The sequence below is a fragment of the Geotrypetes seraphini genome, chromosome 2, assembly GCF_902459505.1.
Source record: "Geotrypetes seraphini chromosome 2, aGeoSer1.1, whole genome shotgun sequence".
NCBI lineage: Eukaryota > Metazoa > Chordata > Amphibia > Gymnophiona > Dermophiidae > Geotrypetes > Geotrypetes seraphini.
In genome coordinates this window covers 224,626,891-224,652,502 of record NC_047085.1, presented here as the reverse complement: position 1 = coordinate 224,652,502, position 25,612 = coordinate 224,626,891, and the positions used below count along the sequence as shown (strand labels likewise).

General features: G+C 43.3%; 1 long non-coding RNA gene across 1 annotated transcript in view; it reads left to right on the top strand.

Annotated features, from left to right (window-relative positions):
* The window catches only part of LOC117355909, a 169,291-nt gene extending 150,119 nt beyond the window's left edge, over positions 1 to 19,172 (top strand). Inside the window, exons 3-4 of the long non-coding RNA XR_004538482.1 lie at positions 13,588 to 13,667; positions 19,093 to 19,172. This is a non-coding gene — a long non-coding RNA (uncharacterized LOC117355909). The remainder of the gene's footprint in view (positions 1 to 13,587; positions 13,668 to 19,092) is intronic.
* Positions 19,173 to 25,612: the final 6,440 nt, after the last annotated feature.

Below are 25,612 nucleotides of genomic sequence, written 5' to 3'. Positions count from 1 at the left end.
ATATCCCTTGCCACGATAAGTGTAGCGGCCGTGTCTAATCTAACCTGATTCTCTAACCGGCATCTGTAACATGGACGCCGGTTACAGAATCGGGGTTTAGTGTAGGCCCGATTCTGTATAGGACACCTCTCCCGGGCGTCCTATACAGAATCAAAGCCTGATTGCCTCAAAATTGCCATTTTGAGCCAATCAGGGCCTTAGGCCACTCCCACTGCTGATTTTGCAGCAGAAGGTATGGGGGTCGGGTGATGTGGGTGTGTAGGATTTTCTATGATGTCAGGTTATGGTTGATGGGGGGTGTTCCATGACGTTGGGTGGTGGGTGATATGGGGGGGAGGTGTCCAAAAATGTTGAAGGGTATAGGGTGAGGGGTGTAGGGCTCCACAACTCAGCTCATCCTGGTAGGGGGAATCCCCATCAGCTGAGCCTGCAGGAATCCCCAAAACTAGCTCAGCTGATGGGGATTCCTCTGCCATGATCAGCTGAGGGCAAGCCCTCAATGTGTTGATTTTTTCCCCCATATCTCTCGGTGGTGGGATGGGGTTAATGACTACTGGGGAAGTAAGGAGGGTTAATGCCTTAATCCCTCCAGTGGTCATCTGGTCAGTTTGGGCAGCTTTGAGGCACTTAGATGCAATTAAAACAGATCTAAACTGCCGGTGTATGTTCCCTCTAGAAAAGCTTTGATTATCTCTTCATTACATCCAGGTTTAAGCCCACCTGATTCCTGTCCATAACACACCTCCCAACACGCCCCTTTGAGCACTGGATACACAGCAGCTTAGAAGTTTTGATGCACGTCCAGAAAGTTGTTTTTTATTATCGGCACTTGGACGTCCCTGCTATTCGGACATCCAAGTGCTAATTTAGACAAGTTTTTGGATATTTTAAAGTTTCGATTATGCCCCTCAATGACTCTATGTCCAAAGTCACAAGTATAAGAAAAATAAGAACATAAGAAGTGCCATCCCCGGAACAGACCCTAGGTCCATCAAGTCCGGTGATCTGCACACGCGGAGGCCTCTCCAGGTGTACCCTGGCATAGTTTTAGTCCCCATATCACTCTGAGCTTCTTATAAGGAGAAGTGCATCTAGATTACCCTTAACCATGTCACTTTATGCCTCTCATAAGGAGAGGTACATCTAACTTATCCTTAAATCCTAGAATGGTGGATTCTGCAATTACCTCTTCAGGGAGAGCATTCCAGGTGTCCACCACTCGTTGCGTGAAGCAGAACTTCCTAATATTTGTTCTGAACTTGTCCCCCCCTTAGTCCATGTCCTCTTGTCCGTGTCACATTGGACATTGTAAATAATGTTTTTTCCTGCTCTATTTTGTCGATTCCTTTCAGTATTTTGAAAGTCTCGATCATATCCCCTCGCAGTCTCCTCTTCTCAAGGGAGAACAATCCAAGTCTCTTAAGTCGTTCCTCATATTCCAAGTTCTCCATGCCCTTTATTAGCTTTGTTGCTCGTCTCTGCACCCTCTCGAGCATTTTTATATCCTTCTTTAGGTATGGAGACCAATGTTGGACGCAGTATCCAAGTGTGGTCTGACCATCGCCCTATAAAGCGGCATTATTACTTTCTCCGATCTACTCGTGATTCCCTTCTTTATCATGTCTAGCATTTTATTCGGGTTCTAATAGATTAATTATATGGCTTTAATCATGGACATAAGATTTAATTTGTGGCACAAAAGGTCTCAGTGGAAGTAAACCCAGATGTCTCAATCCGGCCTCCTTTTTCTGCAAGCCATATAGTAACCCTAAGTATGCGTGAGGATGTGGGCATGGAGCCTCTACAGAGCCAGCTACAAAGAGAGATGAAAGTAAACAAAACACTTTGGGATCTTTTTACAAAGCCAAGTTAGGCTTTTTTATTGCTGGCCGCAGTGATATTAGCTCCGAAGCTCTTAGAATTCCTATAAGTATCGGAATGAATACCGCCACAGCCAGCAATAAAAAATCCTAATGTGGCTTTCTAAAAGGGGGGGTTATTTGTATTCAAAAGAATATGAAATGCTAGGGTTGCCAGATTTTCTAATCAGAAAATCCGGACCCCTAGACCCATCCCTAGGCCTGCCCAGTTCTACCCATCTCCACCCTAATCCCACCCCCTGTCCTGCTTTAACCCCGCCCCCACCATCTACTCTTGTCAGGCAGGGTGAAGACTTCCTCCCTGCCTGATGCGATTTCAGGAGGATTTTCAATTCCCGGACAAAGTGCTGGGTTTTGAAAAACCGTCCAGATCCCCAGACATGTCTTCAAAAGGAGGACATGTCCGGGGAAATCCGGAAGTCTGATAACCCTCTGTAATGCTGTTCCTTTCACAGGTTTGATAAACTTAAAAATAGACTCTTGGAATTCAGTAATAATCTTCCTGCAGCCCTGTTTCTTATAGAGCCCCATGGTATCAGTGTGCACTATTCTTTGTCATCAAGGCTATCCAAAACCTAGCCTGGCTCTGGCCTGGCCTCAAGGATTTAGAATTCTTATGGTTCCAAGATAAAACTTGGCCTACCTGCATTAATCTTGTGCTGCTTGCAAATCTATGATGAAGACAATTGCTGGAGGGCTGCTCTTGTCTTTCCTGAGCCTCCCTGGTCTGCTGCGCTTAGAGTATTTGGCTACCTGAACTATGCTCTCCCCGTTCTGCCTTGACTGGGCCATACCCTTTCTGCTTTGCCTTGCAGGATTTAAGGTGTTTTTAAAGGGATCTGGTAGCTTCCTGTACACTCCCTCACACAGACCAAGCGTACTTGATAGTATTATTTATTGATAAGAGTATTAGTATGGTTCAAACCTGTTGCCTAGTGGTCCCCCCCTCTCCAAAATAAATTCAGTTCTAGCTTTTGCCATAGTCACTTCCTATATGGTTCCAGAACATTACGTCCAATCGAGGTAATGGTTTCTTCTGAGAAAAATACCGAAAATGTTGCATGATGTTTTTTCTTTGAAGTCATATAAGCTTGTTAAAATATCAGGATAGGGTAGGAGGTAAGTAATAAGAATGAGTCAATCCTCTTTTTTTCTATGCAGTAAAATTCAGATAGTTATAGCAATAGTAATAGAGATCGATCACAGCAAGCACAGGACATTACAAATGTGGCTTATTTACCATTTTTCATAAAATATGTATAATACTAATAATCAACCCAATAATCCAGGGCTCTGCAGACTCCTTTTTCATCTTAATGTTCACCTAAATTTCAGAATCACTAAACTTTTTTCCTTGAATCATCAGTTTACAGTATAAAAGGTTTGCTTTTTTGCAAAAATGACTGCACTAAAAATCTTTCATTAGAAAAGAAGATGCTTTGGAATCATCACTATGCCATCAAATGCTGTAATCATTCACTTTTTGAAATTTAGGATTGCTCACCCTTTCTGTTAAATTTTACAAACCAATTAACTTCTCTGACAATTATATGCAAGTTGAACATTGAATCTGATGGAAGCCAAGCATTAAAGTGATGACATTGTCTCCGGCGTCCTGTTGCCTTTCTGGTCATCTCCACTGTGTTTGGTATTTGGTAGCCTGATTCTTAATAATCACATATGTACTCAGTGTTACTCCAGGCTCAAAACATTTGTCTAGGAACATTCAGAGAGCAATGTTCTCTCTAAGTTCATCAGGAGACCTCCACCTGCATTGCAGCCAGTGGGAGGCAGTATTTCAAAATTACTGTATTTTTCTCTCTATAAGATGCAACTGACCATAAGACGCATCCACCAGTAGAGGAGGAAAACCAAGAAAAAAATATTCTGAACCAAATGTTGTGCCCTGTACCCTGTCCCCCATCTGGTGGTCTAGTGGTACGCTGGGATAGAGTACAGGGCACATCTAGTGGTTGGTATGTCTAATGGTAGACATGTGTAGGGGCAGCCAGCCAGCCAGCAGCAAGTCAGCCAGCCACATGCCAGCCCCCATACCTTTTTAAATCCCTCCCTCCCTAGAAGGCTGTCTCAGTATTTTAATCATCCACCAGTACCATTTTTAACCCCTCCCTGCCTCCCTAGACAGCTGTTGCGGTATTTTTATCACCCCGGTACCTTTTTAAATCCCTCGCTAGCTGTCTCCTCCTATTTCCTGGCTAGCGGTGCACAGGTCAGGGGTGTAGAGATCAGGCGCAAGCTTTCCGCGCTCCCGCCTGGCCCCGCGCTGCTTTCTGAATGGCTCACCAATCAGAAAACAGTGTGGGCCCCAAACAGGAGCATGGAAAGTTTTGTTCATGACCTCTGCGCTCCTGACCTGTGTGCCGCTGGCCGGGAAATAGGATGAGACAGCTAGCAAGGGAAGGATCACGCTGGCCCATCAGGATGTTTTTAACAAGATACGACGGCAGCGTGCGATGTAAGGGGGTGTTTTTAAAAAGTGCAGCAGCATGTGTGTGTGTGTGTGTGTTTTTTAAAAGAGGCGGGTGGCAATGGGCAGGGGTGTTTTAAAAAGAAGCAGCATGTGTGTGTGTGTGTTTTTAAATGCTATGTTGGGGGGGAGGGTAAAAAAATTTGTACCTTCGCTCCGTAAGACGCACTGAGATTTCCACCCACTTTTGGGTAGGAATAAAATGCACCTTATGAGGTGAAAAATATGGGTATGGCTTCAAGTGCTAGGGACAGACAGACTCCCTGGAGTCTAATAGAGCTTGCCTGTCTCTCATTATTAGAAAAGTGATAGTGAAACAGCACCTCCCACTGGTAGGATTAATGGTGGAAGACTCCTGCTCAGTCACACAAGCGCATATTTTGTATCTACTATAAAAGGTATTACTGTATATAAAAGTGTGACTAGTATCAAGGTAGTCTCTAATGTTATTTCGATTATAACTATGTACCTCTCACAAAATAACATAACATGAAATATATACAGTATACCCCCGAAGTTTGCTGGGGTTGTATTTCAGGAGCAACCACAAACTTTGAAAAACCACGATTATTGGATGCGGGGAAGGAGCGGGAATCGGAGGCGGGAGAGGGCTGCAGGGGCAGTGGTGGCGGCTGCTGCGAGGGCTGATGCGGATGGTCGCATTTGCGGCTATGACCCAGGCTGGGATCACTGGTCAGGCAGAGTGGATTGGGGGGCCGAAGGATGTGCATGGTGGGGTTCCAGGTCACGTAACAGGTGGACTGAAAAAAACTGCAAACGACTGGGTCTGCGAACTGTGAACTGCGACTTTGCAGGGGTATACTGTATTCACATTTATAAATAGGGGCTTGCTCTGAAACCTGGAGAAAACAAAGCTAAGAATCTGACATACATTTGCAAAGGGATTCATACCTTAAGGTTGTTGCTTCAAAATAAGGCTCCTTGCCTTGATTAGGATACTGGATACTTGTTCATTGATTGATTGATTGATTCAATTTTTTTAGCCAATCCTCCCAAAAGAGCCCAGAATGGATTACAAGTTTACAAACATAAGTTAGTGATAAGATCCTGTAGAAGTTACTCTTCTACAGCAACTAATGATGTGGAGGAAGGCATGGCCTAGTAGTTAGAGCTACAGTCTCAGCACCCTGAGGTTGTGGGTTCAAATCTTGCTCTACTCCTTGTGACCCTGGGTAAGTCACTTAATCCTTCACTGCTCCAGATACATTAGATAGACTGTGAGCCCACGGGACAGATAGGGGAAAATGCTTGTGTACCTGAATGTAAACATTTAGACAATTAATATATAAATAAATACATAAAATAGTTATTCCTTACACCCCATAGCAGAGTAGATCTTTCATGGAGTCTCTCCCATGGAATCTCATTGAGGTCCACAGGGCTCCATATTATAGTTTCATCATATTTTACATTGTTGAGTAATAAAAGCAATCTGCACCTTTAAATTGTACAAAAAGGAAAAAAAGATTTAGATCTTCCCTGAATGTTAGTCGTATACATTAAGGGGAAAATTCTTTTATTTTCCTCATGAAATTTTATTGAAAATTTTTTATGTTCAAAGATTTTATTGGTATTTTATAACAAAATACAAACATAAAAAGAACAGGAACAGAGGAAGTATCAATAGCAACATTATCGTGAGAGACCTAAGTCTGAACAAATGAAATTGGAATTACACGTCATAGACAATAGAAGTAGTTGTTATTTATAATGATATAAAACAGAAGCGAACATGAAAGATACTTAAAAAGAAAAGAAAAGCAGCATGTCACCATAATAGGAAGTTACTGTTGGAATCTAATATTTATATAACATTACATTCAGATACAGGATCCCAAATGTCATGGAACTTTGCTAGGGAGCCAAACTTTACAGCATATATACGTTCGTATTTAACAATAAGAGATACAGAAGCCCACCAAGCATTATATGATATGGAAGAAAATGATTTCCAGATAGATAGAATTTCCTTAATTGCAACCAGAATTAAACTACGTAAGAGTAAAGACTGAGGTACTGTGAGAGGAAGGGAAGGGGAAACCCCAACACCGAACACCACAACTGCAAATGACAAGGGAAAATGTATATGAAGCATAGATGAAATATTTTTCCATACAGAATTCCAAAATGATTGCAGTAATATACAGTCATAGATCATATGTTTAAGCGTGGCCCCAGAGGAGCCACAGGACCAGCACTGATCAGTATATTATGACCCCATTGTAGCCAGTCGATGTGGTGTCCAATAGGCTCTGTTCATGAGGAAGAAAGCAATTTGCATCATAGAGGATGAATGTAGGGCTTTAGATGCTAGAAGCCATGCATGACTCAGACCAGGTAATGTCATCAATCATCAAGTTTAGATCAGTATGCCATACATCACATAGGTGAGTATCATAAGAATACTTGTGGAGTTGCAGGTATTTGTACCACTGAGAGGCTTCATGTCTTTTGAAAACTATCTTGTCACATAGGGATATAAACGATGGTTGAGTGACAATATTATATCGAGATAAGACATCTTTTTTGATAGTATGGGTGAGTTGCAGCCAGCGAAAAAATTGAGATGGGGGTAGATTGTGTGATCTGCAGATTTTGTCAAATGTAAACCATTGTTGCCCGTCATACAAGTGTCCTATATTCCAAATGCTGCAAACTTGCCATATTTTCCAAGAAATCATATCTTTTTGTATAAGAATTTTTGGATTGTTCCATAGAGGGGACAATAATGAAATATCCCATTGGACATCAGAAAAATGGTTGATATCTCTAATAGCCTGAATGGTTGACCATAGAACAGGATGGTCGGAGACAGCAGAAAGATTATGCATTATAGGAAGATACTTCAGTGGAACTGAGCAAGAACTAATCTCCATAGCATATCAAGAAGGTATAAACCGAACTTCATCCTCATAACACCACTTAGCTCCATTCCTCAATATATAAGCCAAATGGTAATCATACAGGCTCGGGAAGGAGACACCCCAATTACTTTTTGTAGATTTGAGTTTATTGAGACTAATACGGGGGGTTTTGTTTGCCCATGAGAAAGTTGTCATTAAGGTTTCCATCTTCTTATAGATAGAACGAGGAAAAAACAGGGAATCATACTGAGCACATATGTTATCACAGGTGTCAACACCATCTTAATTGTATCCAAGCGACCCCACCATGATAGCTTTAGCGGGGACCATTGAGTAATAAGTCGTTTAATTTTTTCAAGGAGAAAATCGATATTGAGAAGAATAGTATCGTCAAGGGAAGGTGCAAAGTATACTCCCAGATATTTTAGTTTAGTAGGCAACCAGAGTAGTCCCAATGCTTTAATCTCAACACCCGCATCTGGACAGTTAAGTGGCATAACCTCTGATTTTGATAAATTCAGCTTTTAACCAGAGATGATAGAGAAATCACGTATCACCTGTAATATGGTAGGAATAGATGAGGGTGAGGTGTAGATAAGAACATTGTCAGCGTATGCAGACAGTTTAACCTCAGATGCAGCCAGACGACATCCAGCGATGTTATGATTGGTTCTTAAAGCAATCAGCAGAGGCTCAATGGCGATATTAAATAATAAGGGCGAAAGAGGGCACCCCTGACGAGTGCCCCTAGCTGGAGAGAATGGTGGAGAGTATATATTGTTAATATAAATTTTTGTTGACGGATTGGAGTATAAGACCTTAATCATGGACATGAAAAAGGAGGGAAGCGAAACCATGCAAGGACTTGAAAGATGTAAGACCATTCTAAGCAATCAAATAATAATAATTTATTTCTTATATACCGCCAAAGCCATAGAAGTTCGAGGCGGTTTACAGTGAAGAAGAGCTGGACAATCAACGAATGGGTACAATCAGAGAAAAGGTACAATCAGCAAGTACAACGCAATCAAAGGTGTAGAGTGAGTCTCCAAGTGGTAGATGACATTAGCAAATAATCTAGTGTTATCACTAGAGAGACGACCCGTCATGAAACCCGTCTGGTCGTTAGCTATAATGGTATGTAAAATCGGTTCCATCCTGGCAGCAATGATTTTCGCAAAAATTTTTGCATCAGAGTTAATCAATGATAAAGGTCTTTAATTTTTAACATAAGAACATAAGAAGTTGCCTCCGCTGAGGCAGACCAGAGGTCCATCTCGCCCAGCGGTCCGCTCCCGCGGTGGCCCATCAGGCCCATTTCCTGAGCAATGGTCCCAGACTATCCCTATAACCTACCGCTACTCTTATCTGTACCCCTCAATTCCTTTATCCTCTAGGAACCTATCCAAACCTTCTTTGAAGCCTTGTAACGTGCTCCGGCCTATCACAGCCTCCGGAAGCGCGTTCCATGTGTCCACCACCCTCTGGGTGAAAAAGAACTTTCTGGCATTTGTTTTAAACCTGTCTCCTTTTAATTTTTCCGAGTGCCCCTTTGTACTTGTGGTTCCCCATAATCTGAAAAATCTGTCCCTGTCTACTTTTTCTATACCCTTCAGGATCTTGAAGGTTTCTATCATGTCTCCTCTAAGTCTCCGCTTTTCCAGGGAGAACAGCCCCAGTTTTTTCAGTCTGTCAGTATATGAGAGGTTTTCCATACCTCTTATCAGTTTAGTTGCTCTTCTCTGGACTCCCTCAAGTACCGCCATGTCCTTTTTGAGGTACGGCGACCAATACTGGACACAGTACTCCAGATGCGGTCGCACCATTGCACGATACAGTGGCAAGATGACCTCCTTTGTCCTGGTCGTGATACCCAACATCTTGTTTGCTTTTCTTGAGGCTGTGGCGCACTGTGCCGACGCCTTCAAAGACGTGTCCACCATCACTCCCAGGTCTCTTTCAAGGTTACTTACCCCTAGCAGTGATCCTCCCATTTTGTAGCTGAACATCGGGTTCTTTTTCCCTACATGCATGACCTTGCATTTCCCTACGTTAAAGTTCATTTGCCATTTTTTGGCCCATTCTTCTAGCGTCGTTAGGTCCCTTTGCAGATCTTCGCAGTCTTCCATGGTTTCAACCCTGCGGTAGAGTTTGGTGTCATCCGCAAATTTAATAACTTCGCAATTTGTTCCCGCCTCCAGGTCATTAATAAATATATTAAACAGGAGTGGTCCCAGCACCGACCCCTGCGGAACTCCGCTCGTGACCCCATGCCAGTCTGAGTAATGGCCCTTCACTCCAACCCTCTGTTTTCTGTCTGCCAGCCAGTTTTTGATCCATCGGTGGACCTCCCCTTGCACCCCGTGTCTCCACAGCTTTTTAAGCAGTCTTTCGTGCGGTACCTTGTCAAAGGCTTTTTGAAAGTCAAGGTAAATGATGTCAATGGATTCCCCTTTATCCATCTGTCTGTTTACCCCCTCAAAGAAGTACAATAAGTTTGTGAGGCATGACCTACCCTTGCAGAAGCCGTGCTGGCTCGACTTTAGCTGTCCATTGTTTTCTATGTGTTCACAGATACTGTCCTTAATCAATGCTTCCATCATTTTTCCCGGGACCGAGGTCAAGCTCACCGGCCTGTAGTTCCCCGGGTCCCCCCTTGAACCCTTCTTGAAGATGGGTGTGACATTTGCAATTTTCCAATCCTCCGGGATCTCTCCAGTTTTTAAGGATAGGTTACATATTTGGCGAAGTGGCTCTGCTATTACGTTCCTTAGTTCCTTGAGTACCCTTAGGTGAATGCCGTCCGGACCTGGCGATTTGTCACTCTTTAGTCTGTCTATCTGCCTGAGGACATCCTCTTGGCTTACCTCTAGTTTGACCAGCTTTTCATCCCGATCCCCATTTACGATGTCCTCCGGTTCCGGAATATTGGATGTGTCCTCCCTCGTGAAGACTGACGTGAAGAACTTATTTAACCTGTCTGCTATCTCTTTTTCCTCCTTTACCACTCCTTTTTTGTCTCCATCATCCAATGGCCCCACTTCTTCCCTTGCCGATTGCTTCCCCTTCACATATCTGAAGAACGATTTGAAGTTTCTTGCTTCCCCCGCCAGTCTCTCCTCATATTCTCTTTTAGCTTTTCTAACCACACGGTGACACTCCCTTTGGTGTTCTTTGTGCTCCTTTTGGTTGTCCTTTGTTTGGTCCTTTTTCCATTTTTTGAACGATGCTTTCTTGTCACTTATCGCCTTTTTCACCGCAGTTGTTATCCACGCTGGGTTTTTTGTTTGGTTTTTTTTGCACCCCTTCCTGAATCTGGGGATGTACAGGTTCTGTGCCTCTTGCACCGTGCCCTTGAGTAGGGACCAGGCTTTTTCTACAGACTCCATCTTCCTTGCATTACCGTTGAGTTTCTTTCCCACCAATTTCCTCATGCCATCATAATTCCCTTTTTTGAAGTTGAGTGCTGTCGCTGTGGATCTTTTCACCTTTGATGGTCCAATTTCCAGCTTGCACTGGATCATGTTGTGATCGCTGTTTCCTAGGGGTTCTAGCACCGCCACCTCCTTTGCAGGTCCCCCTAGCCCATTGAGGATTAGGTCGAGAGTTGCATCCCCCAGTGTTGGTTCCGTGACCAGCTGTTCCATGAAACAGTCCCTCGTGGTTTCCAGGAATTTGGTCTCCCTTGTGCAGTTTGAGTGTCCAATACTCCAGTCTATCCCAGGGTAGTTGAAGTCTCCCATCACCATCATGCTTCCGCTTTTGCATATCTGTCTCAGCTCAGCCTCCAGGTCCTGGTCGAGTGCTTCCGGTTGTCCAGGTGGGCGATAGTACAGGCCCAATTTTATATCTGCTCCAGCTCCTCCAGGTAGCTTAATCCATAGTGATTCCAAGTCGTCCGCCCTTACTGTTGTTTCTATCCTGGTTGAAGGTATGGAGTCCTTTATATAAAGCGCTATTCCTCCACCCTTCTTGTGTGTCCTGTCCCTCCTGTAGAGTTTGTACCCTGGTATGGCCACATCCCATTTGTTGTCGTCAGTCCACCACGTTTCTGTGACTCCTATTATGTCCAGGTCCTTTGTACTGGCTATGACTTCTAATTCTCCCATTTTGGCTCTTAGGCTCCTAGCATTAGTGTATAGGCAATTTAAGTCCTGGTTGTTTGCCTTTTCCGCTGGTTTTCCTCGTGGTTTGGCGCCCCTGCCAACCTCCTCATGGGTTGCCAGCCCCCGAGCTTTGTTGTGTTCATCCCCATCCTGCGGTGTGTCTATGTTGTCCTCAGCCTGCTCCCCCATGTTTGGATGACCCTCTGGCTCCTGTTGCTCTCTCTTAGTTCTGCTTGCTAGGTTTGTTTGTGCATTGGCTCCCTGCATTGCGTCCTTGTGTCCTTTTCCCAAAAGTTCCCTCTCAGTCCCGAGCCCTCTTTTACAAATTTCTGGTTCAGTATCCTTGTTTGATACTTTGGTCCGATGTGTCGAGGTCAGGTCGACTGTCGGCTTTCCCCTTCTCCTCAGTTTAAAGCCAAGTCTATGCTGCTCTGGACGTTGCGTGCCAGCAACCTCGTCCCAGCCGTGCTCAGGTGCAGTCCGTCCCTCCTGTAGAGCTTGTTCTTCCCCCAAAAAGTTGTCCAGTTCCGTACAAAGTGGAAACCCTCCTCTTCGCACCATCTCCTCAGCCAACCGTTTACTGCTTGCAGCTCGGTCTGTCTCTTAGCATCTGCCCTCGGTACTGGCAGGATCTCCATGGCATCTCTTCCAGGTTTAGGGAGGACTATCATTGTAGCCTCTGTGAAGGATCCTTCTCCTCGTTCATTATGTATGAGAGACATATATAAATCAAAAAGATGTGGGTTTATTGAAAATTTTAAAACATTAGTACAAGAAATGCTAAACATGGACCATAACATAACAGTATTAAATAAGCACATACTGAGAAAAAAAAAGAAGAAAATAAACAGAAATGGAAGTACAGTACATAGACAATATCTGGAAAAGTAATAATAAACGTCTAAGTATCCATGAAGGGCTCAATACATTAAGGAAAAAACATTGTAATATTAAGAATCATGAGAATTTGAGTCACCATAAGAGAATAGAAGAGACCAGGTTTTTTGAATCGCTCTAGAGGTCCCCATCCTGTCTGCCATAGCAAGTTCATGTTGGGTGGAATTCACTTTTGTTTCACCATAAATGTGAACTTTCTAAGGGGTAAATTCTATATATAGCACCAAAAAAGCAAGCTGCGCTTAAAGTTAAGATATAGCTTAAAGTTAGACATAGCTTATAGAATAGCGCTTATGCCCGGGAGCCAGGCCTAACTTTAGGTGTGGCCATTTACACCAATGAAAATATGGTACAAACCCCTGTGTATAAATTTAGGTGCCGATGTCCTTATTCTATAGCTGCATGCTTAATTTAAAGGAATGCACTCAATCTGACCATGACCCACCCCTTTTTTGACTTGCGTATAAAATTTCGGCACAGATCCTTTACCTAAATTTAAATGCAAAACTTACAATTAATTATAATTAGTGCCAATAATAGCATGTTGAAACACCAATTATTGGTGCTAATTAGCTTGTTATTCAATTAAATTGTGCACACAAATTGGGTACGCGCCCAAATTTTCGCTTATAATTTTCAGCACTTTCTATAGAATTGGAGGGCAAATCACGGGGAGACACAATCGCATAAGTAATGTGATCGTTATTACAATCCATACTTAATTGTCAGGCATTTCTGATCTGCAGATGGGATTGATGGAATTCTACTGCCTGCAGTGATAAACGACACTCTTTCCATTGTCCACTAAGATGATGACCAAATGTGTCTGATTTACAGTGGCAAGGGTGGGGGGAGTCTGCCCCGGGTGCAGCCTTAGGGGGGGTGCACAACTGGCCAGGTCCAGAAAATTGTGCCGTCGCGGAGGTGGGGAGGGCGCTGATGCCACTGAGTGCCGTCGCTGGGGCGAACCGCCCCTCCTTGGTACGCCACTGCTGATCTGATAAATTTTCTAGCCACAGGAAACTAAACCATGCCTTATTCTGTTTAATCTAACAAAAAAGTTTAATACAGTGGTTGAAAAATAAAATCTACATTTATTTTTAAAGTTTTTTTTTAATTATTGTATGCAAAATGTGTGCAATTTTATTGCGCACATTTTTTTTTTTTATCACAGGATTGACGATCAGATAATTTAGAAATGAGTTTCAAACAGCAGTCATCAGTAGCAGAGACCCAAAAATCAATAACATTTTACAAAAAACTAAAAACTCTCAATTTGTGTCTTTAGTTTTTCTTTATCACTTATGGTTCCTTATTACTTTTCTATCTAGACAAACTTCTGTGGTCAATTGGGAGAAGCTCTGAGCTTCTACTGCAAAGGGATGTCACGTGACAAAAACAAACACTCAAGGTAAGACAAATGAAGCAGTAATTTATCACTAAGTTGAGTTTGCAGTGGCAGGTCACAGTGGTGAGAAACCTTTTCCTCACCAGGTATCTTGACAAAATTACTAGCCAGGAGAGAGAAGTAGTTCCTGATGTGCCAAAAGTCACAACTGCATGCTGAAATCCAAACAGTCTCCACCCCCCCCCCCCTCCCCTGGGAACACGCTGGGATACATTTGCTGAGATTGAACTGTACCTGCAGAGAGAAGAAATTAGTCTCTTATAAACTCTGGTTTGGAACTGCATCATGTTTCATCATCTATCTGTTACTGGGAAGCTTTGGCACAATTATTTCTGTGTCTTAGAAGGACGATAGTAAGTATATGACAAGTTATTCCATTAAATAGAGAATTAAAATGATCACACAGGTAAGGAGGGAATTTATCAAGCTGTGTACCACATTTAGACTATTCTTTCCCATCGCTAATGCTATTATATTTTTTGTTAATAAAAGTGATGCAATACCTTCTTTCTTCTAAAGTGTTATGGGTTATTCTCAGTAATCTGACATTGCATCTCAGGAGTTTTCATGGTTTCAGTGGCACTTAACTGGACAAGGCTGCCACTGTAAAATCAGTGTGGTCACCTGGGTACTGTCCAGTTATTGTCGAGGTGGTCCAGAAATGGAGGAAGAGTTGGAAGCTTTGATGGTATTCAGCACAGGTGCCTGCGTAACTAAGCAGATAGGACTGGTTTTTATATGATCCTATCTTTACCCTGTTAGGTATGTGGGTACCGGATGGCACCCTCATTACTTTAGGGCCCACCGAAGACCAGGATATTCAATGCCAACAGCAGACAGCATTGAATATTTGTCAAACTAGGAGCAGTTGGAGATGCAGGCAAAATGGAGATCATGCAGTTGCCCACTCCACTCTTCATACTCCTAATCTCCACCCTTGACACCGCCTCTTAGACTTCCCCTCATTCCTAACTGCAGCTACCTCCCATTTACTTATTCCTGTTTTAACCTGCTTAGACCTACCTATAACCCAGCCCCTTCTTTTCTAACTGCCTCCCCTCCCCCTCTGCCCCCAAACCCTATCTCTAACTAAGTGCCAGGCTGCCACCCGTTTGCCTTTCTGACTTTCCTATGTGGCAAAGTCAGTTACCATCTAATTGAGCCTATGGCTATCAGCAGCTTTAAAACCATCGACTGCCATGGGGTGAGTATCAACCACCATTTACCTCAAAATGCGCCCTAAATCGAACATTTAAGGGTCTTATGGGACACTACAAGGCCACCCACACATCGCACATACACCCACAGTCTGAAAGAAAGAAGACACAGAAAAAAAGTGGAGAAAAAGCTTCAGTTAAGCTTCATATGGCTAAAAAAAACTCCACTTATGTGTCTTCACTATATCAAAAACAGTGGTGAAAAAATGAGGCACAATAGCAGTCCCCCAAAAAACACCTAACATAGTAACATAGTAGATGACAGCAGATAAAGATCCGAATAGTCCATCCAGTCTGCCCAACCTGATTTAATTTAAATTTTTTCTTCTTAGCTATTTCTGGGCAAGAACCCAAAGCTCTACCCTGTACTGTGCTTGGGTTCCAACTGCTGAAATCTCCATTAAAACTATTCTAGCCCATCTAAACCCTCCCAGCCATTGAAGCCCTCTCCAGCCCATCCTCCCCCAAACAGCCATATACAGGCACAGACCGTGCAAGTCTGCCCAGTAACTGGCCTAGTTCAATATTTAATATTATTTTCTGATTCTAGATCCTCTGTGTTCATCCCATGCTTCTTTGACACATCCAGCACGCTAAAATCTCACATACAAACATTTGTGTGAAAAAAGATTGCAGTCCAGAGGCACAGTCAGAAATATTGCAACTTGAACAAGGAAAAAAAGAAAAACTTAGCTGTCCACAAAGTCCCAGCTGTCTCCAATCAGGCTTACTCCCAAGCCCCACTACCCGGGTCTCGTGGGTAAGCATCCCACCTGACGGGGAAATCTCCATTTCGCTCTTGCTGCATCAGGAGTGAAAAACTTCCTGCATCCAAAGCAATCACCACGACCCTCCGTGCAAATCCTTCACAGTTTTCACAATCAATGCGAGTAAGACTAGAAGTGGCCTAGTTGTTAGAGCAGCTGCCTTAGCCTGCTGAGGTTGTGAGTTTAGTTCCCACTGCAGCTCCTTGTGACTCTGGGCAAGTCACATAACACTTTATTGCCCCAGGTACAAAATAAGTACCTGTCTAAAATATGTAAACCAATTTGACTGTTTAAACCACACAGATAAAAAGCAGTATATCAAGTTCCATTCTCCTTTCCATATAGTTATACCTCTTTCTGGGAAAAATAGAAAATGATACTTACTTAGATGGTCTTTGATGCTGCTGCATTTGAATGTAATAGTTTGATCATCAAGCGTGTCTAACTAAAGTAATATACCATTCAGTGGTATATGAATAAAGGAGGACATAAGTTTCTCCACACTAGGTCAGATCAGGAGATACAGGAGAGTGCAGGTTCTGCACAGAACCACTGGCAGGAGGCCCCTGTCCAGCAGTATTACTCTTGGTTGGATTCCAGGAGCTTTTGATAGCTCTGGTTTTATAATTCAGTTGCATTTTAGTTTTATATAGATAGATAGATAAATAGATATCACATGACTGTAGATTTCACATGACTGTAAAAATAGATATACAGTATATAGAGAGATATATTTATTTCATTTTCTATTCCATTTTCCCCAAAGAGCTCAGAATGGGTTAAGAATATAAGAATTGCCGCTGCTGTGTCAGACAAGTGGTCCATTGTGCCCAGTAGTCCGCTCATGAGATGGCCCTTAGGTCAAAGACCAGCGCCCTAACTGAGTCCAGCCTTACCTGTGTACGTTCTGGTTCAGCAGGAACTTGTCTAACTTTGTCTTGAGTCCCTGGAGGGTGTTTTCCCCTATAACAGCCTCTGGAAGAGCATTCCAGTTTTCTACCACTCTCTGGGTGAAGAAGAACTTCTTTACGGGCTCCTTTTACAAAGCCGCGCTAGGGCCTTAACGCGTGGAATAGCGCGCGCTAGATTGGCGCACGCGCTAGCTGCTATCGCCTCCTTTTGAGCAGGCGGTAGATTTCCGGATAGCACGTGCTATAGCGTGCGCTAATTCGGTACGTGCAATAAAATCGCTAGCGTGGCTTTGTAAAAGGACCCCCTACGTTTGTATGGAATCTATCTCCTTTTAACTTTTAGAGAGTGCCCTCTCTTTCTCCCTACCTTGGAGAGAGTGAACAACCTGTCTTTATCTACTAAGTCTATTCCCTTCATTATCTTGAATGTTTCGATCATGTCCCCTCTTAGTCTCTTCTTTTCAAGGGAGAAGAGGCCCAGTTTCTCTAATCTCTCGCTGTACGGCAACTCCTCCAGCCCCTTAAACATTTTAGTCGCTCTTCTCTGGATCCTTTTGAGCAGTACCGTGTCCTTCTTCACGTACAGCGACCAGTGCTGGATGCAGTATTCCAGGTGAAACGTACATAAAATACAGTTAACAGGTTACAATATGACATAATTACAGTACATGTTTAAGATTCAAGGTTGTGTCTTAATTCGATACATTCTAGGGGGTCTAATACCAATAAACATATTATAGAGTTCACAATGCAAATTTACAGCTTCACTGTCAGATAATATATACTAAATTTAGGTTTGCCATCATTTAAATTTATAGATCCACAGTATGGTTGTATATGCTATTTTGAGCACACAGTCCCCCCCCCCCCTCCTTACAAAGCCAGTTGCTGCTGTGGTAACTGCCCCAAAGCCCATCAAGATTTCAAGGACTTCGGGGCTTATGCCACGTGGCAGCCGCTAGTGTGGCTTTGTAAAAGGGGGGATAGTTTGTTTTTTGTATTTTTTTCTTATATATTTTACATATATTCTGGTGTTTTACACACGTGGAGGGGCATAATCGAAAGGGACGTCTAAGTCCATTTACGTCCATCTCACAAGTTGTCCAAAGTTAAAAAGAACCTAAGACACATTTTCGAAAGAGACGTCCAACATTTTTTTACTTTCGAAAATCGTCTAATTATATGTACTGCCGATCTGATCGTCCAAGCCGCTAAATCGTCCATCTTTATACCACATTTCCGTCCAACTTTCCGTCCAAGTCCAAAACGCATAGAACAAGCCGTGTTGGACGTTGGAGGGGTCTGCAAAGTGATGGACTGAACACCCAGACATGCCATCTAAATAGTGGGGTACCTTACAGGGCACTGCTGTGAACTTCACAAAAAGGGTGCCAGGGCATCTCCTCACTACAGCTCTCTTGTAGGTCACAGTGAGCCCCCCAAACCACCTCCAGAATCCCCTAGACCAGGGATCTCAAAATCCCTCCTTGAAGTCCACAATCCAGTCGGGTTTTCAGAATTTCCCCAGTGAATATGCATGAGATCTATGTGCATTGGAGAAATCCTGAAAACCCAACTGGATTGCGGCCCTCAAGGAGGGACTTTGAGATCCCTGCCCTAGACACACTTATCTACCACCCCAATAGCTCTTATGACTTCAGGAGCCACTTATATGCCAGCACAAAAGGGTTTTGGAGGTGTATAGGGCAGTGCACATGTTTCAGTATCAATGCAGTGATAACAGAGGCTTATGGGCATGGGTCCTCCTCTCTATGGGTCCCTAACCCACCACCAAGACGGCTTAAGCTGCCTCTGTGCTGGATGACTATGCTTTCCTATGCCCAGCTTCCTGGTGATGATGGTCTGGAGGCTGAAATTTAAAGTTGTGAATAAAATTTTTATGGGAGTGGGGGGGTTGGTGATCACTGGGGTAGTGTGTGTGGGTCTGTGTTATGTGTTTGCAGTGCTTATCTGTTGAGTTTAGGTGGGTTTTTGTTACTTTCACCATGTTTTACATGGTCTAAGTCACAACGTCCAAGTTCCGTCAATCCTGGGCTGTGTAACTTTCGGTTATACATGCTATACGACTAAGTCTATGCCGTCCCACATCCTGCCCAATTCCTACCCTCGACACGCCTCCCGAAATGCCCCATTTAGCTTTGGACGTTGAGTGGCACTATGAAGGCCTAGGTCATTTAGAAATACGTCCAACACCCATTTTTATTTTCAGCGCTTGGACATTTGAGAAATGTTCGTCCAAGTGCCAACTTAGGCTGTTTTTTGGATGTTTTTATCTTTCGATTATGAGCCCCATACTGTTTGCTCATTATGGTTTTATATATTTATCATTTATTATATTTTTATATATATTTTGTTTTATATACATTCCAATTTTTATAGTTTCTGTATAACATTTTATAGTTTAACAACATTTTTTAGCTGTAGTATCACTTTTCTTCTTGCTCTTAAACATTTTTGGTTTGGTTTGTTTTTAATATTATGATTTGTTTATTTATATTTCTTATATGTTTAGATTCCTGATGCAGGCCTCATGGCGAAACATGAATAAAATCGAATCGTCTCATTTAATAAATGTATCCTACTGCAATGTCATAGACTGTTTTGTCTCTTCATTGACTTTGCTGTTGCTATCACTTGTTCTGGCTTTGTAATGGAATTGCCTTCTGTTTTTTTTGTGTTGTGATCAGAACTGAGACATCTATATAGCAATGTGCACAGTTCTGATGCTGTTTCTGAAAAGGATTTGCCAGCTTAGAGCCTTTTCTACTTGCAGGAGTGTATATACAACAGGAACAGCCATCTTGAAAATATACATATTGGGCTCCTTTTACGAAGGTGCGCTAGGGTTTTTAGCGCACGCAGTGGCGTACCAAGGGGGGTGCAGCCTTAGGGGGGGTGTACAGCCGGACAGGTCCAGAAAATTCCTGGGCTGCGACGGCACTCAGTGGCATCGGCGCCCCCCCCCCTCCATAACGGCACTTATCGGCATCGGCGCCCTCCCTGTCCTGCGACAGCACTCAAGTTCGGCCTCCTTCTCCCGGTATCAGCAGAACTTCAGATCGGCAACAGGTGCTCAGTCAAAAGCTTCCCCTGACTAGGCTTTCTGTTTCCGCCCAGGCAGTTCACTCAGGGGAAGCTTTTGACTGAGCACCTGTTGCTGATCTGAAGTTCTGCTGATGCTGGGAGAAGGAGGCTGAACTTGAGTGCTATTGTGGGGCAGGGGGGCGCCGATGCCGCTCAGTGCCGTTGTGGAGGGGGGGGCGCCGATGCTGCTCAGTGCTGTCGCGAGGGGGGGCCTTGCCGATCTTGTTGCCAAAATCGGAAAGGTGAGGGAGAAAGATGGGTCTGTGGTGGATGGAGAGATTGAGAGAAGGGGACAGATGATGGAAGTGGGGGAAAGAGAGAGAAGAGGCAGATGATGGAAGTGGAGAGAAGGGGGAGAGAGAAGATGGCAGATGATGGAAGTGGGGGGGGAAGAGAGAGAAGGGGCAGATGATGGAAGTGGAGAGAAGGGGAGAGAAAAGAGGGCAGATGATGGAAGTGGGGGAAAGAGAGAGAAGGGGCAGATGATGGAAGTGGGGAGAGAGAAGAGAGCAGATGATTGAAGGAGGGGGGGAAGAGAGAGAAGGGGCAGATGATGGAAGTGGGGAGAAGGGGCAGATGATGGAAGTGGGGAGAGAGAAAAGGGCAGATGATGTAAGTGGGGGAAAAAGAGAAGGGGCAGATGATGGAAGTGGAGAGAATGGAGAGAGAGAAGAGGGCAGAGGATGGAAGGAGGGGATAAATAAAAGGAGGGCACATGATGGGGGAAAAGGATTGAATTAAGGAAATACTGGAGGGGGTGAGGAAAAGAGGTGGCAAGCTGTAGGTAGACAGTAAAAAAGGAAATTGAAGAGAGGGTAGTAAGAACGTAATCTAGATGGATGCAGAAAATAAATTGAAAAGGAAAATGAGGGAAGAAAGGGATTGCAGAAGAGAGGTGTGGGAGAGGAAAGGAGAGGAGAGGAGAGAGATGCCAGACCAATGGGGGTGAAAGGAGAGATGGAAGGGGGAGGCATACAGTTTCTGGAAGGGGCATAGGAGAGAAGATGCCATATAGGGGCAGAGAGATGGCAGACAGTGGATGGAAGGAAGAGAGTAACAAGAAGATGAGGAAAGCAGAAACCAGAGAAGACAAAGGTAGAACAAAAATTTTCTATTTATTTGTTGCTTTAGGAGACATATGTCACTGTTTCTGTGGTGTTGCATTGTATGCAGAGTCCAGTTTCTTGCTGGTTCAATTTAACCTTTGTTTATGTATTTCTATTTTATCCCACCTTTTACAAAACTGTGAAGCATTTTTTAGCGCAAGTCGTGGTGGTAGCAGCTCTGATGCTCAGAATTCTATGAGCGTTAGAGCTGTTACCACCGTGGCTAAAATCCACACTACAATTTTGTAAAAGAGGGAGGGGTTAGTTTGTGATGACATATTCCATACTAGGCGAAGGTATTTTCTGTGTTCTGGTTGTTCGAAAGACATGGTTTTCTGTTAGGATTGACGGTGTAGGATTGATCTGTACTAGTCTGGCTTGTTTAGTTTTACAATGGGTGTATTGATGTACTGCTCACTGCAATATGTAAGATGCTGCCTTTTCCTAAGTACTCATGTGTGACGTGTGGCTTGTTGCTAAAAATCATGTTTTTCGTACAGATGAGGGGGTGCCAAAAAATGATGGGCCCCAGGTGTCACATATGCTAGGTAAGCCACTGAGCGTATACACAAAATTACTGCGTGCTATAGCACGCCGTAGCTGAAAATCTACCGCGTTACATTCCCAAGCGTGCTAGCCACTAGCGAGCCTTTGTAAAAGGAACCCATTATAAACATGGCATGGACCCTGTAGCTTCCATATGGAGGTGTTTGCACTTTCAAGTGGATTTGATGATTTAACATGTGTCAACACTTCCACGTGTATTTACTCCATTTTACAAATGTTTATATCAATATTTTTAAGGGGCCTTATATAGAATCAGGCCCTTAGTGTGTGCTTATGTGAACAAGCTAGCTGGATAACCCTTCTATATCCATTCTCCCCCATATCACACTGTCTCCCCCAAAAAGCGTAAATTAATAGCTGCCAGGCAAATTACTACGAAGACCTCAGCACTTAATTGTTTCCTGAATGAAGACTATTAACATAAATCAATCCGTGTATGCAAGATGTTATCTCACAAATCTGCCTAACTCCATTCAAAAGTCCTTGGTTCAAAGTTTTGTAGTTATCATAGGTCCTCAGAGGGCCACCACGCACTCAAATGAGTTTCATAGTGCGGGGCTTTATGCACCCTTTCGTCACCGGACCTGTATTTTAAATTGTATTTTAAGTTGTGTATAACATACGTCTTAATATCGTGACTAAAGTATAAGTATACTAAAAGTACTTAGCTTTTTGATTGACGCTAGCACCTATGATAACTACAAAACTGAGGACCTATGATAACTACAAAACTTTGAACCAAGGACTTTTGAATGGAGTTAGGCAGATTTGTGAGATAACATCTTGCATACACGGATTGATTTAGGCAAATTACTACAACATGCTTTAACATATTTTTTAATAAGCCTAATTTTCATGCATTAAGTATGTGTAACTGCTTAATGTAGTTTAGTTAAAGGGCCCCATATTTTATCATAAATTCTGTAAATAACTTTTGAGCTGTTGAGTAAGTTTCTAAATGCCATATACAAAATCTGTTGACTGGCAACCTTATGACAAATGTATTCTTACAGCATTAGAAGATTCCTGGCAGGCCATTTGAGGACGTCAGTGCCAAAAATCTGGATATCTAAAATTGCAGTTCCAAAATACCAGGAGATAATCCATTCATTAAAATATTGGCTGCATCAGTCTGCAAATTTATTTACTTGAATATATTTTTAATACATACAAATTCACAGTGGATGTAGAGCCCATAATGGCTAATCAAAATAATTATGCACTCCAGAAATAATTTTACTTAGGGAAGGTTCGAGAACTGATTAGTCTTCCCAACCAGAAAGCTAGAAAAATGCTTGGGTGCATAGGGAGAAGAATGGCCATTAGGAAAAAGAGGTTTTGATGCCCCTCTATAACTCTGATTTCTGCCTAATATCTCTCCTGGGGATCATTTATATGACCTGACTTAAGTATGACCTGGTATTGGGAAAAAGACATCCAGCTTTCCCCAATTTTAATAGGTTGCTCATCTCCCCTGACTGGGCCCAAATCTCTGTCTTCTTTTCTATCCTTTCTCCAATCAGCCTTTCCCTTTCCACCCATGACTTTAAAAGATTCACGTGATATACTTGGGACTTTCCCCGGCCCAGATTTACTTCATAAGTTACTGGGCCCAATCGTCAGGAAACCACAAAAGGGTCTTTCCATTTTGCCACTAACATATTAGCTAGGCATTATTATTAGCACCTTATCTTGGGGCTGAAACTCTCTTTCCTTAGCTTTCTGATTATAATATGTCTTCTGTCAACCCTGGGCTTGTTCCAAGTTCTTTTTGGCTATTTCCCCTATCGTTGTTAATTTTTCCCTTATCTTTTGTATGTGTTCAGGTACTGAAATTGCTTCTCTTTCTCTCCCCCCCCCCCCCACTTCTAGCAAATTCAAAAGCTGCCTCCCAAACATAAGCTCGAAGGGCGAGAATCCAAGGGTTATCTCCCTATAAGCAAACAAAACATAGGGAATGATCCTATCTCAATCATAGATATTTTCCCCTAAACCTTTCTTGATCATACGGACCAGGCTTTGAATGAATTGTTCTACTGTACTAGAACATCTATTTGGGGGTGGTAGGCTGCTATTTTCACATGCATTATCTTAAACATTTCCCCCAGTGTTCGAGACAAGAAATTGCTCCCCCTATCTGTTAGAATCTCCCAAGGAACCCAACTTGACAGAAAATGGGCAACAATTCTCAGGCTATCCCTTGGGTCAAGGTCTTTTTTATAGGTACTGCCCAAAGATACCTTGTGGCATAGTCCACCATGACTAAGAGATATTGATACCCACTAGAACTCCGGTCCAGGGGTCCCACAATGTCTATTGCTACTCTATCTAGGGGTTGTTTCATGATGGGCAAAGGAATGAGAGGGGAATTCTCAGGGACCCTTTGAGGTACTTTATGACACTCTGGGCAAGAGCGGCAGTACTCCCTAACCTCTTGATAACCTAACCTCTGGCCAGATGAATTGAGCAGTCAGTCTGTCCAGAGTTCCATCTTGTGCCAAATGTCTGGCTCTCATTTGGGAATGGACCAGGGCCAACAGGGGTTTTCTAAATATGGCTGGGACCATGACTTGTCTTTGTTTCCCTAGCCCCTTATTATCAAGCACCCTGTATAAAACGTTATTAATTTTCTCAAAAGGGGTACGTCTTCTCTTCTCTGGCCTGAGAGCTTTCGGCTTTCTCCCAATAAGCCTGCAGGGAGGGGAGTCTTTTCTTTGCTCTTGGGGAAACTGGTGAAATTTACTCATGGTTTATTCTTCTGTCGCTTTCACCTGCCCCGAGGGAACCAACCCTTTCCATTTCTCCAGCCTCTTAAGGAGTTTCAGTTTTCTATTTTTCCATGGGTCCCCAATCATTCCTTGATCAGCAAATGGGAATATTTTTCCTAAGTGGAATTTCCCTGTCTCCTCTATGGAATAGTCCCTTGTCTGAGTGGACACCAAGTCCTCCTGCATTCTCACTTAACCGCAGCCCAGTATCAAAGGAAAAAGTAGTTTGTCTACTATAGCCATCCTCAGAAGTTGTGTTTTCCATCCCCCGATTATCCCAATCTCGTATGTGGGTTCCTTTTTTATATTTCCATGGGTACAAATGTCCCTTCCTTTCTTCTGACATTTAATCTTTTGACCAAGCATCCTGGGGATGAATTCAGTGTGACCCACACCCCGCTATCAGCACTCTACTTCAATCTAGCGTGTGGCACATAGCAATGCCCCTCCTACCCCCGATCAACACTCCATCTCAATCCAAAGCCCCTCCCTCACATCCACATCAGCACTCCACATCAATCTCCAAAGCCCTTACACACCTCCAATCAGCACTCTAATTTGATCCACCTCGATCTCCAAAGACCCCCACGCCCCACGATCAGCACTCCACCTCAATCTCCAAAGTCACCCCAAACCCACAATCAGCATTCCACTTTGATCAACCCTTGATCAGCACTCCACCTCAATCCAAAGCCCCCTACACCCCCGACCAGCACTCCAACTCTATCTACAACCTCCCCCCCCAATCAGCAATCTACCTCGATTGTATGTTCTTATACAGTGATACCTTAGAACCCAAACTTACCGTAATCCGCTCCAGAACCCTGTTCGAGTTCCAAGTCGTTCGAGTTCCAAGACAATTTTTCCCATTTAAAATAATAGAAACTGGATGAATCCGTTCCTGGATTCCATGAACTCAAATTTTAACAGTAAATACACTGGATTTTAAGGTAAAATATTAAAAAATAATAATACAGTACAGTATTTTCCTCACTACTCTACTCTACACAAAGGCGGAAATCTAATGAGATGCTTTCACTACAGCTTCCGACAATGAACTGAACAATGTATGGGTGGCCCGAGTACAGGGGAAACATATGCACAAACACAAACAAACAACATGCAGAGTGTTCAGATTCCAAAGCAGCGTTCGGATTCCAGGGCAAAATTTGCTTGAATTTTTTGTTCGGATTCCAAGGTATCACTATAGTCTGTTATTGAGAAAGACAAGGGTGAAGCCACTGCTTGCTCTGGATGGATAGCATGGAATGTTGCTACTCCTTGGGTTTTTACCAGGTACTAGGGACCTGGATTGGCCACTGTGAGAATGGCTATAGTGCGCGCTACCTGAAAAACTACCACCTGTTCAAGAGGAGGCGGTAGCAGCTAGCGCATGGGGCAATTTAGCATGCACTATTCCACGCGTTAAGGCCCTAACACACCTTTGTAAAAGGAGCCCTATAAGTTGGTTATATGTTATGTTATTAAGTGCCAAACATAACAGAAG